The 16,247-nt window shown below is 45.5% G+C and overlaps 1 long non-coding RNA gene across 1 annotated transcript; it reads left to right on the top strand.

Annotated features, from left to right (window-relative positions):
• The first annotated feature begins 1,970 nt into the window (after nucleotides 1-1,970).
• Nucleotides 1,971-8,131, top strand: LOC146181292 (uncharacterized). Its single transcript, XR_014700193.1, has 4 exons — nucleotides 1,971-6,411; nucleotides 6,512-6,607; nucleotides 7,589-7,732; nucleotides 7,836-8,131. It is a non-coding gene; the product is annotated as an uncharacterized LOC146181292 (long non-coding RNA).
• The last annotated feature ends 8,116 nt before the right edge of the window (nucleotides 8,132-16,247 follow it).

Raw genomic sequence — 16,247 nt, 5'->3', positions numbered from 1 at the left:
GCCCTCGCTCTTGATCACGTTCTACGTTACGCTGGCGGTAACAAAGGACGTTCCACGTCCGCCGCTATGGCTGAGGGTGACGCTGGTGAACACTCTCAAGGTTCGTATACAGACAACACAAACACCCAAGCAAGTAGCAGGGGGGACAGCGGCCGATGTAGCTCAGTTGGAAGAGCACCGGACGCGATATTCGGAGGTCGTGGGTTCGGATCCCACCATCGGCACGTAGTTTTTTCTTCTACTTTGTGTTTAATTATCTTACCCCTGAAGAAATTTCATTACTAATTTGTTTTCCAAATTTGTTTTTGGTTATACGGCCACTGACATTGAAGAGTTAAGTCTGACATCGACAACAAGTGCACTGGTTTTCTAAGTATTGTGAGGCCACATCATATAAGACGCCCCTCGTAATCTATGCAATAATACATGGCTGTCATCTCTAGCGGTTTGGCCAGGAATAGCGTACACACTCCGGATAAGCCTTTTGCGTGGCTAACAATAATGTGTTATTCCGGCAAAAACGGCTCGAAAGCAGCTGTCTCTTTATCAGAGGACAACTTTGTTTCCTAGAGTGGTGCTACGGAAACGCTCCAAATGGTTATATATCCACTGACAGTCGGTAAATCTAACATCGAATACAAAAGGATTGGTTTTCTAAATATTTGTGAGGCAGCTGTGCCATATTGTAAGATCCTTCACGAATATAATAATAAAAATGCTATAGGTTCCCGACCCGCACCAACTAATTGATTCTGCAGTTTGCCCTGCGCATATTTAATACGAATAATGATGAATGCCACAGGAAACCAAAGGGAAGCGTTTTAACACATTCGTGAGGCAGCTGTGCTGTCTTTAGCCAATGTTCTTAGCATATGGATATGAATCACGAGCCATAGCAATGCGTTTCTAACTTTTGCTTCCTAAGTCGTGCCTTGGCTCAGAATTAGTAATTTTGACCACCTGGGGATCTTTAACCTACGTTGACATCGCACAGCACAGAGACGCCTCCTCTTTTCTCCTCCATCGAAACTAAACCGCCGCGGTCGGGATCGTTGAATATCTTTGCTCGCAGTTTAAACAAGCACAAACGAAAAAAGGAACAACCTTCTATGTCATTGTTCAATCTTTCGAGAATAAACCTATATGCAGATAGAGGAACTATCAAGAACTAATCTGAAGAAAGAAGTTGGATTCAAACAAGCTCCTTTATTTCCGCACCAGTTCTTTGCCGGATCCTTCAATCATGGCATACTTTGAGGAATGGCGTCCTAGTGTAAAGGAATAATATTCGGCTGTTTTGCTCACGGTTTTGGCTTCCACAAAGCACGCCCTTTCTGACGCAGCGCGTTTCAACCTCGCGCTCGATGCTAAAGTTAGTGTCCTCAAGACACGAGCGTGCGCTTTCGCCTTTTATGTGGCGCTTATCGCGACAATCCCGCGCCGGGTGGTGAAGAGACTCGCGTCCCTTATAGGGACTGCTGTTTCGGATGGCAGGACAGCGCTAGTCGCCCGTCACATCCTACACCTTCCGAGGAGCAGGGGAGGCCTGGCCCTTCCATGCATGCCGACAGTGGCTCGAGTACTCGCGTTAAGGCTGGTAGAGAGGCTATTAGCTGACGAGTCTTGCCCTGGTCGCTCGCTCACCAGGTACTGGATGAGCACGGCGCGTCGTGTGCTTACAGCCGAACAATGCCTCGGTCCACAAGCGGACAGACCTCTGCCTTTCTACCGCGAGGTTGCCGAGATAAAGTTGACTCTCGATGTAGACCTGTCAGATGTTAATGTAGGCAACCTACCAGCCATACGCATCAGCGAATTAGTAGCCGTTCGCAGGCTTTCAGCTGATGAGCAACGAGAGACCGCTGTACCCAAATGGCGAGTGTGGGCAGCTTCCCAGGCAGCACATTTCATCGGCCCAATAATGGGGATTGATTGGGGATTACTGGCCCACAAGTGGCCCAATGGTGCCATTGAGCTACCAATAATGTGCAGCCACGCTATACCATAATCATTATTGGCCCAGTGAACTTCACCCATATCCGTTATTGGCATTCAACCGGCTAAGAGCGGTCAATAATGCCCATTCATATTGAACAGTTTGCCATTATTGTATACACAATGAGGCAGCCTGGTCATTATTGGCCAACCAGCTGCAATTGTTTGCCGATATCTTCCACACCATGGTATAACCTGGTAAATATTGTCCGGTCAATAACAACGGCTTCTCAATATTGAATATATCTAGGCATACAGTGGTCAATAATGTCCAACCAACTTTGGCGGCTTCCTAACATTGTAATATCTTGGTTTCTAGTGGTCGATATTGTCTAATGAGCCTTGATGGCTGACCAGCATTGCACATATCATGGCATAGCTTGGCTAATATTGTCCGGCCGTTATGGTTGCTTCGTCAACATTGAATATATCTTGGCATACATTGGTCAATATTGCCCCACCAGCTTTGGTGGCATCCTAACATTGTATATATCTTGTATTATAGCGGTCAATATTGCCTAATGAGGTCTGATGGCTGGCCAGCATTGCACATATAATGGCATAAATAGGTTAATATTGTCCGGCCATTATGGTTGTCTTGTCAGCAATAATTAAATAATGGCATATATTGGTCAATAGTGACCCTCCTGTCATGGCGGCCTGCCAACAATGTATACATATGCATTATATTGTTCAATATTGTTCGATGGACTGTGATGGCTAGCCAGCATTGCACCCTAATGGCATAGGTTGGGCAATAATGTTCTGCCAATATGGATGGCTTGTCAACATTGCATATATCTTGACATAGATTGGTCAATATTGTCCCATCAGCTTTGATGGCATCCCAACATTGTATATATCATGGTTTCTAGTGGTCGATATTGTCTAACGAGCTTTGATGGCTGGCCACCTTTGCACATTTCAGGCTGCGGCGGCGCTAAAAAAACAGTAGAAGCAGCTCTGGTCGACAGAGACATTTCTAATACTTGCATCTCAATATGACAGTGTGTTGGGGCTAATTTCGTCGCAACTAAATTTTTCGCTGTCCCGGACGTCAGTTTACGTTGAACTGTAGAAGATATTCATATGCCATACGTAATTTGGGCCACCATATATATAATGTTTATTGGGATTAATGTATAGATTGTCCTAAAATTGTTTGATTGAGTTGACCAGACAAAATGAACAGAAGTGCCCATCACGAAAAATGTAGAATATATTTTTCTGAGTACATTTTTCGTGATTCGCTAATTGTTGTGGATGATCTGCGATTATACTTGACAATTTTGGTAGAGAACTCTTTTATTTACGACTTTAGGCACGATTAATTGTTATGTAAAATTCTGCATATAATATCTTCAAGACAATTCCTGCAGACTAGAGGCCCGGATGTCGATCACGCGTGGACGTAGCTAACACAGATAGCGTTCCAAACTTTAGCCAAGTGTTGAAAAAATTCTCACAGCACGTGGAATCTACACTGCAGAAATTAGCGAAGGCGAGATTAATGCTACTGCATACGGTGCATTACGTATCATTATCGTTATCAACTAAACGCAGCGTCATTACCATTGATTCGGTCATCATTGTCATTTTCACTAATTGCAGCGTCATTCTCGTCGCTATCCTCACGGTAGACAATGAGAATTACGTATGGTGCTAGTTTCGCGATCCAGGGTTTAGCGCAGTTGGTTAAAGCGTTAACTAGGCTAGGAATTCGATTCCCGGTGGAGACGATTTGTTTTTCTGATCTCGTCAAATCAGGATGATTGAAAGTGATTGACACATCAATGCACAGATCCGATGAACAGATATATCCATGCACACATCTCGAACACATCTCGCGCACAACTCTCGCGCACGGGATTTCTTTCCATGGGCCTATTTATACGCATACGAGTACAAGCATATGCGCGCGCTCGAGCACACATCTGATCTGACAAGCAAATGTTTAATAGATGCGTGTCCGCGAAAAAAATCCTGCGCAGTCAAGAAACGCAAGGTACTCAAATGCAAAGAACGCACCAGAACGTGTGTGTCGCTTGAACAAACACCAGGGGTTACGTTTGGATAGTAAACGCAGAAACGATCGAATATATCCGGTGAATCCAGATCCTATAAACGTTTGTCCATGATTGGAAACACGCACGCGTAGCATCATTATTTCCGCCTTTTTTTTACGTGATGGAAAGAAACCCAACATGTTCAAGCTAAGCAGAGGTGGGAGAGATCGATCGCGCTAGCCAATCAAACACGCACTGCATGATTCGCCATTACCCTAGCTGTTTCCGGCATTCAGCATAAGCACCGACTATATCACGCCTCAGTACTAGCTGTTCTTATAGACAGATATGTTGGGCTTATTTCAGGGCCTTCGAGTTCTAATATCTACTAAACACAAATTTGTACTGTACTCTTTTGCGCTCTGCTGCAGGCTTCAGCAACAAAGCCTGAACGACTTTGGCCATCGGTGCAGCAGCGCATAAAATATTTCAGCTCAAAGAAAAAATACAAGCAACATATATTCTACGTTATGTCTAGCTAATTCACTTGACAAGAAAACAAATCTGAACTGTCCTGGAATGGTTCGTATTCTAATGCGACGTAAATCGCACACTGCCAAGAAGTAGTGTACATGTAAAAGATAATAAAAAAAAACCAACAGCACTGCATGGGGCAAGGCAAAGGAAAAAAAATAAAAATTTAAAACAATTACCTACAGTGTAATGAATGCGCGCACATGTGTCGCCAGCATATATGGTAACAAAATTGAAATTGCATAATAACGATGTTCTTTACGGAAGTTATTTTTGTTCGAAAGCTGTAATATATGGCTCATAATGATGCATTTGACCCCAGCGTTTGACAGCGCTCTCCTAAACATTGTTCAGAAACTATTCTTCAAACATTCATTGCCTTATTATCCAACCATATAATCACTGCACCGAAGGCGTTTCTCTTCAGAGAACTAAATAATTCTATCCCATCATGTCAACCAGGCAGCTAATTGCAATTCATATATATTAAAAGTAATGCGAGTGCGTTACTTTAGCAGTTTTGAGGCATTTTTAGAGAACACCACTCTCGAAGAATTTAACACATGATTGAGAATTAGGGTTCCTTTGTGAAATATTCTGCCGCTTTTACAAGTACTGCTTCCGTGGGCTGAAAGATGATTATACCGCGCTTCTTTCTGAGGACAACCTTGTCCCAAGTTCGTAGATATAGTTTCAATGTTGACCCTTGCTTTCTTTCTATTTTTTCTTTACTGCAAATTTAGTTCTTCAGATCTTAGCTCTTCGAGTATTTTGTATTTCTTGATATGCCCACGGTTAGTTCTACGCGGATTTTTTCTTGCTCTAAATGTCCACCTGATTTGAAAAAAAAAATGAATAACATGGGAATTTTTAACCTTGAAGTGCTCGTAGTTATGGTCTTTTTCGCTTTTCTTTTCCTTAATAGGAATACAGCAAGTATACGGGCTGTTGAATCGCTCAGTTGCGCGTGATGACGTTTCAAGAGCACTCCGTCATGAACAGCGACCTGTGTGCCATCTTTAATAAAAAAAGATATGTCCATTTGTTCGAACCGAGGACGATCCGTGAAAACTGAAGATTGTTTTACGTATGTGATTATTATTTGAAACTATGAGGTAAAACGTATTTTGCATTAACAAAAAAAAATATAGCGAAATTATCATTCCACTGAAAATGTTACCGAGCCAACAGTCGAGGCGACCAATGAGTTCCGAACGCACTCCTCGTTGTTTTAGCGAATCCAAGGGTAAAACTGCGCATTCATCCTCGCACGCTTGGCGCAAAGAACATATGCTTTTCATTCTCTCGTCCTTTTGTCGCCTCTCCGCCCGAGGGCCTTGACTAAAGCAATTCTCAAACCGTTTCAACTTCCCGTCTTGTAGCCTTTTCTCCCCGTAAAGCAGTCATGGCGGAGGGGCAGCGACCTTCACTGCCCTCTCTTTCCTCCCGGCTAGGCAGGCGTTGCTCACAATGCCCCCCATTCTACTCCTCCTCACTCTTCCCTTCCTTCCCGCCAACTTTCCTGGCCGGCAGCCTTCTGGGCTCACGTGGTCCTGCGGGACCTGTTTCATTTCTCTCACCCCCTTTCGAGCTTTATGCCTACTCTTTCGACAGATCTCAAGCAAAAAAAAAAAAAGAGGGAGAGAAAACACAACCATCTTCTGCCCTCTTCGAACCGTGCCTCAAAACTCGACACAAGCCGCTGATTCAGAGGCGTCTGGTCGGCCACACAGTCCCCACCCGCTCGAGCTCCCGCAGCTTTGGACAGCAGAACCGAAAAACCAAGCCTTGTGAAAGTTCCGATTCGTCTTAATGGCCATGCCTGAAAGAGGATATTTCGATTCGTCTTAATGGCCATGCCTGAAAGAGGATATTTGTGAGTACCACCAGCATTTTAAGTTGTTTGTTCACAACTGAGCTCTCTGAGATTATTTCTTGCTTTGTCTCCTTGTAAGATCGCTACTTTTTCTTACCAGGTGTATAAAGCATCAGATCCCTGGGATGTAATTTGCGTGGCAGCATTCATTTTGGATTGTTGCAACTGAGGTCTGCAAATCTGCGCTAGCCGTATGGTAAGATACTTTTTTTTGCATTATTTGGTGCAGTATGTTGTCAGCCTTGATCATCATGTCAATAACCGATATGCTTGCGAGAACGGAAAGTCATTTATTTCGACCGCACCACGCCAGTCAGTTCTGAACTGTATTTTCAGCGCACTATTTAGTATGCATAAACTCTGGTCACAATGACAAAATTTACGGCGCAGAGGTGGCCAATTTGTATTGCAAAAGAAAAACGTGGTCCTGTAAAACATGACGCGTGTTTTGTGTGATTTTCAGGTTACAACTTCATCGCTCGTGTGTTGTGTGTCTGAAGTGGTCAGTTTCTTTTACAAACTGTATACAAAACTCAGAGTTAAGTCTAGCTTTCTGGGACATGATTTTTAGTTGCGAGCGAATATTTAATATTGTAATTTGCCGTTATGAATGCGCTATTGGAATGGTCTAAACGACGCGTAGCTTATTCACGTGTTTGATCTTTCTCTTGCGCTAATTCCGAGTAGTAGAAGTGTCATAAAATAGCCGCTTAAAATAGGTTATTTACAGTTGCTACCATAGTTCTTATACTTTACCACACGTACAAAGTTGTTCCCACAACAAACGTGATGCTAAGTTACGGATTTCTTTATTTTTTTTCAGTTCGAGTGTATCATACAAACCCCAAAGCATCTGTGTCGTACGTTGTTTTGGCTGCAGCTTTGACAACTTTTAAAACGATCTGTTTGCAGTAATGATGCGGTGCACACTAAATTTAGTAGCCGCGGTCGGAGTGCGACTGCCATTTTTTGTGTCTGTTTTTTCCTTTGTAGTTACTTTTTAGTTCTTGCGGCAATCTACTCAAAGGAAAGCTATTGATTTGACGCTTCCAGTTATGACGACGTCTTTCTTCTACAGGTGTTCGATCACAAAGGCACTACAAGTATAAGGGGGCAAGCACTGACTACCGTTTAACGAATAGATAACGGCAAATGTCATTTTGTTTTATGTTTCCAGCATCAACAACGCATCCACGTGGGAAGCCGTGCACTGTCAGATGTCGCAACCAATCTAACCAAGTTAATATGGCCGGCCTCACTGAGCATGCAGCTTATTTCAACCTGAGTAAATCAGACAAGAAAGTTGCCTGAGGGCCAACAGGTAGTGCTTTATTTTGCATTTTTACTCCACGGTCTAGCTGCACTTCCACTTTCCAAAAGTTTTCTGTCTTAATGGGATTTATGAATGTTGCTTTTATTTCCAGGTGCCATCTGCGAAAGGAAATACATTGTTATGCACGCTGCTCAAGTCCATATCTTTCAAGGCTGCATGGAGCTGCTGCCCCTACAACCGACCACAAAAGAAGCTGCGATGAACGCAGCGCCTTCCTCCAACCTGGGACCTGAGAACACCTTGCCAAGGGACGCAAAGACAGGAGGAGCACTGAAGTCTAAGAGTTCTGCCTAAATGTTTCCATGCCCTGTAACACGTGCACACCTAATAAATCACCATGCAGTGAACCTTTCAGCTGTATTATTTTCTGTGCATGGATATTCTCAGCATGCTTTATTTAAATGAAAAGCTGCATGAAAAATATCTTCACTGCATAATTAGGGTATGGCTTTGCAGGTGCCTATTAGTCATAGCACGAAAAAGCAACTAGCCGGATTGCCAATTGCTCTGGCTGGATGCCAATAATGCAAAACCACTGGGCAAGATTGGATTGGAAATATTGGGTAGCCGATAAATCTGGCTGGATGCCAGTTGTGAATATCCAGTGAATAAGCATGGATACAAGATATTGGATGGCCAGTGAGCTTGGCGGGATGGCCGTGATATAACAACCAGTGAGTGAGCTTGGGTGGAAGATATTGAGTAGCCATTGAGTGCCGTTGAATGCCAGTAAACAAGGTAGTATGCCAATACTGGTTTTGATAGGAGAGCCGATCAAATTGGTTGGCATATATCTTGGCTCTTTGTGCGCCCCAATCAGACGCCAATATTGACCAATATTGGGACCAATATATCCCAATATTGGACCATTGGCGGTCCATTGACGGCGTGCTGCTTGGGTTGTCGGCTGCCAAATGAAGTGCGAGATTTTGACTGGCTTAGGCGCTGGGGCGTCCTCCCCACGAGACAGCGCCTTGCCAGATGGGGTATTGTACCCAATGACCAGTGTGCCAACTATGGTGCTCCCGAGAGCCTTTCGCATCTTTTTTTTCGAATGTGTAGTTCCGAGAACAATTTGGCGGCTCGCATATAGGATGTTTAACATCCGCATGAGGCCCGGCGTCAGGCGGCGGCGCAATCCTTTTGAACACCTTGTGTTCAGTGTGGTTCTTTTTGTGTTGTGGCATCGCAGGTACCTCGCTAAGGTGCGCCGAACTCCAGCCCGAGCAATGTACCCAGCCTTGAAGAGGCTGCGCCTCGTCATCTGGAAGTATCTGTCTGGACAGTTAGAAACGGTCAGCGAGACGTAGTTTCTGCGCCGCTGGCACACGCGCTTCTATGTTGTACGAGGCAGCAGACTTGAGATGACAGTCGTCTTTTATTAGAACCCTCCTGGTTTACACTCTTTTCCCCTCTCTGGGGAATCATGTTATCTTTAGTTTATTATGCATATGTAACCTATAGTGTTTTGTATAGTGCTTTGTTTTGCGAGTAATGTGCGTTTTTTTTTGTATGGATGTATGTATCCAATAGATTCTCTTTATGTCTGAGTATTGTAGTGTGTGTATGCTCTATTGAGTGTTATCAAGTGTCGTGTGGTGTTTGCTTCTGAACGTCTCCCACCCCCTCCTTTTTTTTTCCTTTTTTCAGTGCGATATTGAAGTCTTGGCACTAGCATAATGTGTGCTTTCTAGCTTCTCATTAGTGGCGACCCTCCTCAAGAGCCCGAGGGTTTGCATCGCGTAACTTTCTCATTTTTTCAGGACCTCTCCTTTATGGCCGTGAGCACGGTGTAAGAAATATTTCTTACACCGTGGGCCGTGAGATTGGATGACCATCCCCAGAATCCTGATCTGATCTACTTTAGGCACCGGTTTCCCTTAAACCTGAATATGACACTCTCCGCTATTCTTGCAGCGAAGTTACTTTGGGTTGGATACTAACTCCGATTTTTGCGGGGAGCATTAATCGAGAATGATGTCGGTCGCTGCCTGCAGGCGTTCCTACGTGCTCGCATCGCTCCCCTGGTTAATCCAGAGGTTGATATCGTCCGCATACATGCTAAGATTTAGCCTCTTGATTTGGTTAAGTTTACCCAGGAGGCCTCTCATCGCCATGTTGAATAGGAAAGACGATAGCACTGAGCCCTGCGGCGTGCCTTTGCTTTCTAACTCTATCGTGGGAGATTCCATTGGATTGGAAAACATTCATTGTCAGCAATGAGCGATTTGTGGGCGCTACACTTAGATGGCCTCAAGACCGTTGCTCTCGGCGACCTTTTGAGCCTGCTCAGTAGCCCGAACTTGCGTTAACGGGTCTGAGCTGGCCAGTATAGCCTCCCACCGCTCAAAAGAAGGGACTGGTAGTAGGTCCGCTGGTGGCGGCGCTTTTTTGCAGCTCCATAATATGTGATCATATACTGCTATTCGGCTACAGTGTTTACAATTTGGATTGTATTGTGCTATGTTCATATGCGCTAATTTAGAAGGGCTGAAGAAGGCACGCGTCTGAAGCCGACGCCAGATTACTTCTTGCCTTTTGTCTAGTTCCTTGTCTGGGGGAGGATATATCCGCCTTTCTAGTTTAAAGTCATTTGTGTGGTCATGAAATGAGATTAGTGCATCTCTCGAGAAATTGGGGGAATCAACCTGGCTCACTGCTCGGCTGACATAACCTCGAGCTATACTGTTAGCCAACTCGTTTCCTTTGTTCCCCGAGTGTTCCGGCACCCATATTAATTCCACCGCTTTTTGGTTCCAGTCCTTATAGCTTAAAATTCGCTCTGTCTCTTTGGAGATCGTGCCCTTCGCAAAATTGTTTATAGCAGATTTGGAGTCGCTAATTATGGTAACCGATTTGAGGCTGACCATCGCCATGGCGATAGCCGCCTCCTCCGCTGTCCCTGAGTAGTTTGTTTTTATTGAACCTGCCAATAATGTTTTACCCGAGTCATTCACGCCCACGATAGCAAAAGAGTTGCCTCCTTTGTATTCCGCCGCGTCTACATAAACAGTGTATTTAGAGCCTTCTAACTTGGCCTCAAGGTCCTTTGCTCTTGCTTTTCTCCTGCCTTCATGAAAAGCAGGGTGCATGTTTTTTGGTAGCGGTTTAATAGTAAGTGCGTTCCTGACTTCAGTCGGCAGTTTTACTTGTGTATTTCTTTCCGGAATTCTATCTTGTAGTCCTAATTTACCCAGGATTTTCCACCCCGTGGATTTGGTGGCGAGCCTCTTTAGCTGTGTTTATGTGCCTCGCATAGTTCCATGGTGTTATTGTAGACCCCCAGTTTAAGAAGTCTTTCAGTAAGGGTGCAGTGGGGTAGCCCCAGTGCTGCTTTATATGCCTGCCTTATGATCGTTTCAATTTTGTTCTTCAATTTTGCCACCCCTAGCTTGAGGTAGGGGATGGTGTACACTAATCTGCTTATCACAAAAGCCTGAACAATTCGGCACAAATCTTTATCTTTGACCCCACGTCTTTTGTTGGCTATTCGCCTTATCAACCTGGTTGTCATGTTAATTGTTAACTTAAGTCAATTTATTATTTCTGTGTTATTTCCTTTGTCTTGTATTATCAGTCCCAAGACCCTAATTTTGTCCACTCTGGTTATCCGTGTGCCATTTAATTACACCAAAATGTCTTCAGCGTTGATATTGCGTTTTTTTGTTCCTCGGATCACCAGAAGTTCCGATTTGCTTGGTGGACATTTCAGCCCTGCCCATTCCGCATATTCTTCAACAATGTCGATGGCTTGTTGAAGATTTTCTTCTATTTCCCCATCATTGCCTGTGCATGTCCATAACGTGAAATCATCAGCATATAGCGAATGTTTCACCCCTTTCACAGTTTTGAGTAATGGTGGGAGGTGCTTTAACGCTAGGTTGAAGAAGAAAGGGGAAAGAACTGTCCTGTGGGGTGCCCTTGTCTCCTAGCTTAATTGTTCCAGACCTGATGTCTCCAAGGCTTATTTCTGCTGTTCTTTCGGTTAGAAAATTCCTGGTGTAATCATAAATCCTCTTGCCAGGGGCAACTTCCTCCAGATTATTTAATATAGCTTCGTGTTTGACATTATCAAAGGCTTTCTGTAGATCAAGGCCAAGTACAGTTTTTGTGCCCCCTTTATTGGGCGCGTCAATTATGTCTGCTTTGAGTTGAATCATTACATCCTGAGTGGACAGCTTGCTCCTGAAACCTAGCATTGTTTCGGAAAATACCTACCTTTCCTCTGCATACTCCTGAAGTCGGTTTAGTATTACATGCTCCATCAGCTTCCCTAGCCACGATGTTAGCGATATCGGCCTGAGGTTGCCTACTTCAAGTTTCTTCCCAGGCTTCTAAATTTTGAAATTTCATGCAGGTTTTTCTGCCCAATAAAACGTCTTTTATGTAGTTGTACATTCGCTAACCTACTCCGAGCACTTCGAGCCCTTCGAGGATAGCCTCGTGTATTACATTGTCGAAGGCCCTGGTGAGGGCTCTGCACAGGATCACTTTGGCGTCTTTCGATCGCGAGTCTATAATGTCATGTTTTATTCAGAGCATTACGTCATGCATGCACAAATGTCGGAAACCGACCATCTCGTGCGACCACAGGTCGTTTTGCTCCATGAAGCCCGTTAATGTCGTCTGGACTACGTGCTCCAGCAAATATCTTATACATGACGTTAAGGAAATTGGTCTTAAATTTTCCAATTGCGAGGATTTGCCCGGTTTGGTTAATAGTATTATGTTTGCTGTTTCCATTGATCTGGCAACTGGGTCGTTTCCCAAAATTTTTCAAGGAGTTCTGTTAGAAGACTAATGGAGTCATCGTCCAGATTTTTTAGCATTTTATTGGTGATCCCATCGAGGCCTGAGGCTGATTTAGTTTTCAGCCTTACAATTTCTTCCCTCACCTCTACCTCCGTGATGGGGGCGCCAAGCGCCTCGTTGTGCGTGCCCCCGTAGGCCGGGAAGGGGGAACGCTGGTTATCTGCAACGTACATTTTTACTAACTTATTCATAAACACCACGTCGTCTCCTTCGAAGGGGTGTCTCACTTTTGCCAATCTTATTCCCGATTGAGTTTTTGAATTTATTGGGTGCTGCAAATGCCGGAGCATGCCCCACGTCTTCGAGAGATCCATGCCTTCCTCCACTTCGTCGAATCTGCTGAACCAGTTATGTTCGCAAAATTTGATCGCGTAGCTTTTGCCAACCCATGGACCAGGCGAAAAGTCAGCGGAGGCTGGAAAAACGTAAGCTGCAAAAGCGGGCCTTCCAGGTTAAACCTAAAAAACATAAGAACGACAAGGAAGTCTAAATTCTTAAAAATGGGTTTGGGAGCATAAGGGGATAATTAAAAAGCTAACGCAAAATCAAAATTCGAAACAGCAGATGCAAAGCAAGGGCCTCCCACTCCCGCGAAGCCGCTGCCGCCAGCTCAGCCAGTCGCCCCGCCACTAGCGGTGCCACCGGATAAAGGCGACGAGCAAATGATGACTGAGGCATCTTGCCTACCCCTGTGAAACGCAAACTTAATGAGGCAGACCCGTTCCAAGCACTCGAAAATAGGCTTTGACGAAAAACTGAATTCATTCATGAGCCAAATGACCCAGATCCTGAACCAAATTCAAAGCCAGGTGCAGGCACTTACAGGAGAAGTGCAGAGAGGTCGAACCGAGCTCATAGCCGTCAACACGTGGCAGCAAAATGTCGAGCAAACCCTAACTCAGCTGCAAAATGGCCAGGCGCGTAAATGAAAACTAGGCACTATAATGAAAACCAAACTTGGCAATGGAACTGTCGCGGCTTCCAGCGCAAAAGAGCGCTGCTGCAGCAATACCTTCCACTCATAACTGAGACCCCTCTAGCAATCGCCCTTCAGGAGACAGGGAAAGGAGCCTAACTAATTGGATACCAGGCATTCAATAGCGATAGAAGCCAGATATCGACGGTGGCGACCTTTGTCAAGCGCAACGTAGCGGTGATAGGAAACGATTTGAATTCGAGCGATATCGAGAACGAATTTCTCGAATTACGGCAGAAAAAACGATCTCAGTCTATTCTTTCTTAACATTTATAGCTCAATCAAGCAAAAGAAAATTAGATATAAGGCCCTGTTGCGCAAAGCCATCAAGGCGGCCGGGAATAATTCCTTGCTGATCGACGGTGACGTTTTCATTTTCTGTCGACGTGTTGCGCGGTAGTCAGAGCGCTGTCATACGCTTTGAGTAGCAGAGCATCCGCTTGTTGCATTAAAGCGAAAGCATGATTCATTTATAGGAAGGGAAAGGCACGGTAACTGTCTCACTTGTGTTCTGTGGGCACCTTAACCGCGCCGTAAGGGAAGGGAGGAAGGTAGGAGTGAAAGCGGAAAGAAAGGCGAGCCGTAGTGAAGGACTACGGAGCAATTTTTACCACCTGGGGATCTTCGTGCTCTGACATCGCACAGCGCACGGACGCCTCTTCGTTTCGCCTCCATCGAAACGCAGCCACCGAGTTCGGGTTCGACCCCGGGTACTCCGGCACAGTAGTCGGGCGTCTTACCACATTAGGCCGAAAGCCTTGAATGCCTTATCGTAGTCCAAAGGAGGTCGTCATCAGAGGTGCCACGCTTTCGAGAGTGAGAGTTAAAAAATCAATAAATCTTGCTCCACCGAGAATGGAACCTCCATCCCTTGGATCCATTAGCCCAGCGCTTTACCAACAGCGCCACATCCAGGATTGTGAAACGCTTTTCATAATTCCCCTTGTCTACCGCGAGGATGATAACGGGATTTCGCAAATGACAGATACTGCGTCTTTCCTTTCCTGTAAACGAATTATACAACGCCGGTAAACTTTGATATGTTCAATCAAATGCTGGTTGTGTTCGACAAGGAGCGCACAAAGTACCGTCACGGCATGTCATGACGTTCGATCCAGGCGCCCGTGTGGCGCCTTTCATTTGTCGCTTCCTCGAACGCCGCACCACGCAGCAAACAGAAGCAGATCCTATGTCTAGGAGGGGTTAGTACAGCAGGCATCAGCGGTGTGGAAAATTGATTTAAAAAATAGAAAAGGCGCAGTATCTATGACAATTCTACGCGGACTGATTTATTTATAGGAAGGGAAACTGTCTGACTTTTCTGTGAGACAGTTTCCCTTCCTATAAATAAATCAGTCCGCGGAGATTTTTTTTAATGATTTATTTATAGGAAGGGAAAGGCGAAGTAACTGTCTCACTTGTTTTCTGTGGACACCGCAACCGCGCCGTAAGGGAAGGGAGGAAGGTGGGAATGAAAGTAGAAAGAGAGAAAGAGGAGCCGTAGTGGAGGGCTACGGAGTAATTTCGACCACCTGGGGATCTTTAACGTGCGCTGACAACGCACAGCACACGGACGCCTCTTCGTTTCGCCTCCATCGAAACGCAGCCGCCGAGGTCGGGTTCGAACCCGGGTACTCCGGCACAGTAGTCGGGCGTCTTACCACTGTACCACCCCGACGGGGCAGTCCGCGGAGAACATGTACCATGCCGTAAAGGGAGGAAGGTGGGAACGAAAGAGAAGGAGATGTGCATTAGTGGAGGGCTACGATGGCTTACGCCTCATCGCACTTTAGTGGTCCAAAGTGCCCTGTGTAATTTTTTGCGGATGCCTCTCACGCTCGCATTAAAATATATTGCATTTGGAAATAACAGCCACTTATCTAGCCCCGCCGGGGGGGTACAGTGGTAAGACGCCCGACAACTGTGCCTGAGTACCCGGATTCGAACCCGACCTCAGCGGCTGCGTTTCGATGGAGGCGAAACGAAGAGGCGTCCGTGTGCTGTGCGATGTCAGCGTTGTTGTTGTGGCTGTAAGAAGAAGGAAAAGAAAATGCCCGGGCCTGCTACTGGCTCTGTAGCTGAGCCACCTCCTCTGCCTCGTGCAGAAAGAAGAGAAAATGGACAAGAAAGAAAAAAGAAGAGAGAGAGAGAGAAAACTTTAATTGTTTAACGGAATAGCGTGGGTGGTTTCCTCAGTCCAGGATACCATTGGCCTGGGCTGTCTCCCGGGCCCTGGTGAGCAGGCTGCGCTGCTCAGAGAGACCCGTGTGGGCCAGCTCGAGCTTTATAAATATAAAGCTCGAGCGCTCGAGCTTTATATTTTTCTAATTGCTCTTTGCAGTTCCATATCATGTGAAGAAGAGGGAGAGAAAGACGCGCGCCTCAACAACAGCCGTCGTCCACCACCACCTTAGAGGCGGCGGGTGCAATGACGGCCTACAACACACGAAAAATGCCGACGATTACGTTACTTCCTAATGCGAAATTTGAGCGCAGCAAATAAGCTGTTTCACCTTTTCGATAGATTGAGGCAAAGAAATCGAGCAACACATGTATGCGCTATCACAGAATTTTTTTTTTATTTTTCACACGTATTCCTTTAACAAAGACTCCCTTCTCGGCGGCGGCGATGAGCTTCTGCTTCAGCCTCGCTTACTGCTCTGGATTCTGGCGGCGACGGCGCTGGGCCTCTGATCTGGCAGCTCGTTTAGCAGC

This window comes from Amblyomma maculatum, chromosome 8 (assembly GCF_055883805.1).
Source record: "Amblyomma maculatum isolate TAMU_Amacu chromosome 8, ASM5588380v1, whole genome shotgun sequence".
NCBI classification, from domain to species: domain Eukaryota; kingdom Metazoa; phylum Arthropoda; class Arachnida; order Ixodida; family Ixodidae; genus Amblyomma; species Amblyomma maculatum.
Note: the sequence above shows the minus strand (reverse complement) of the source record. Positions and strands in the feature narration are given on the sequence as shown.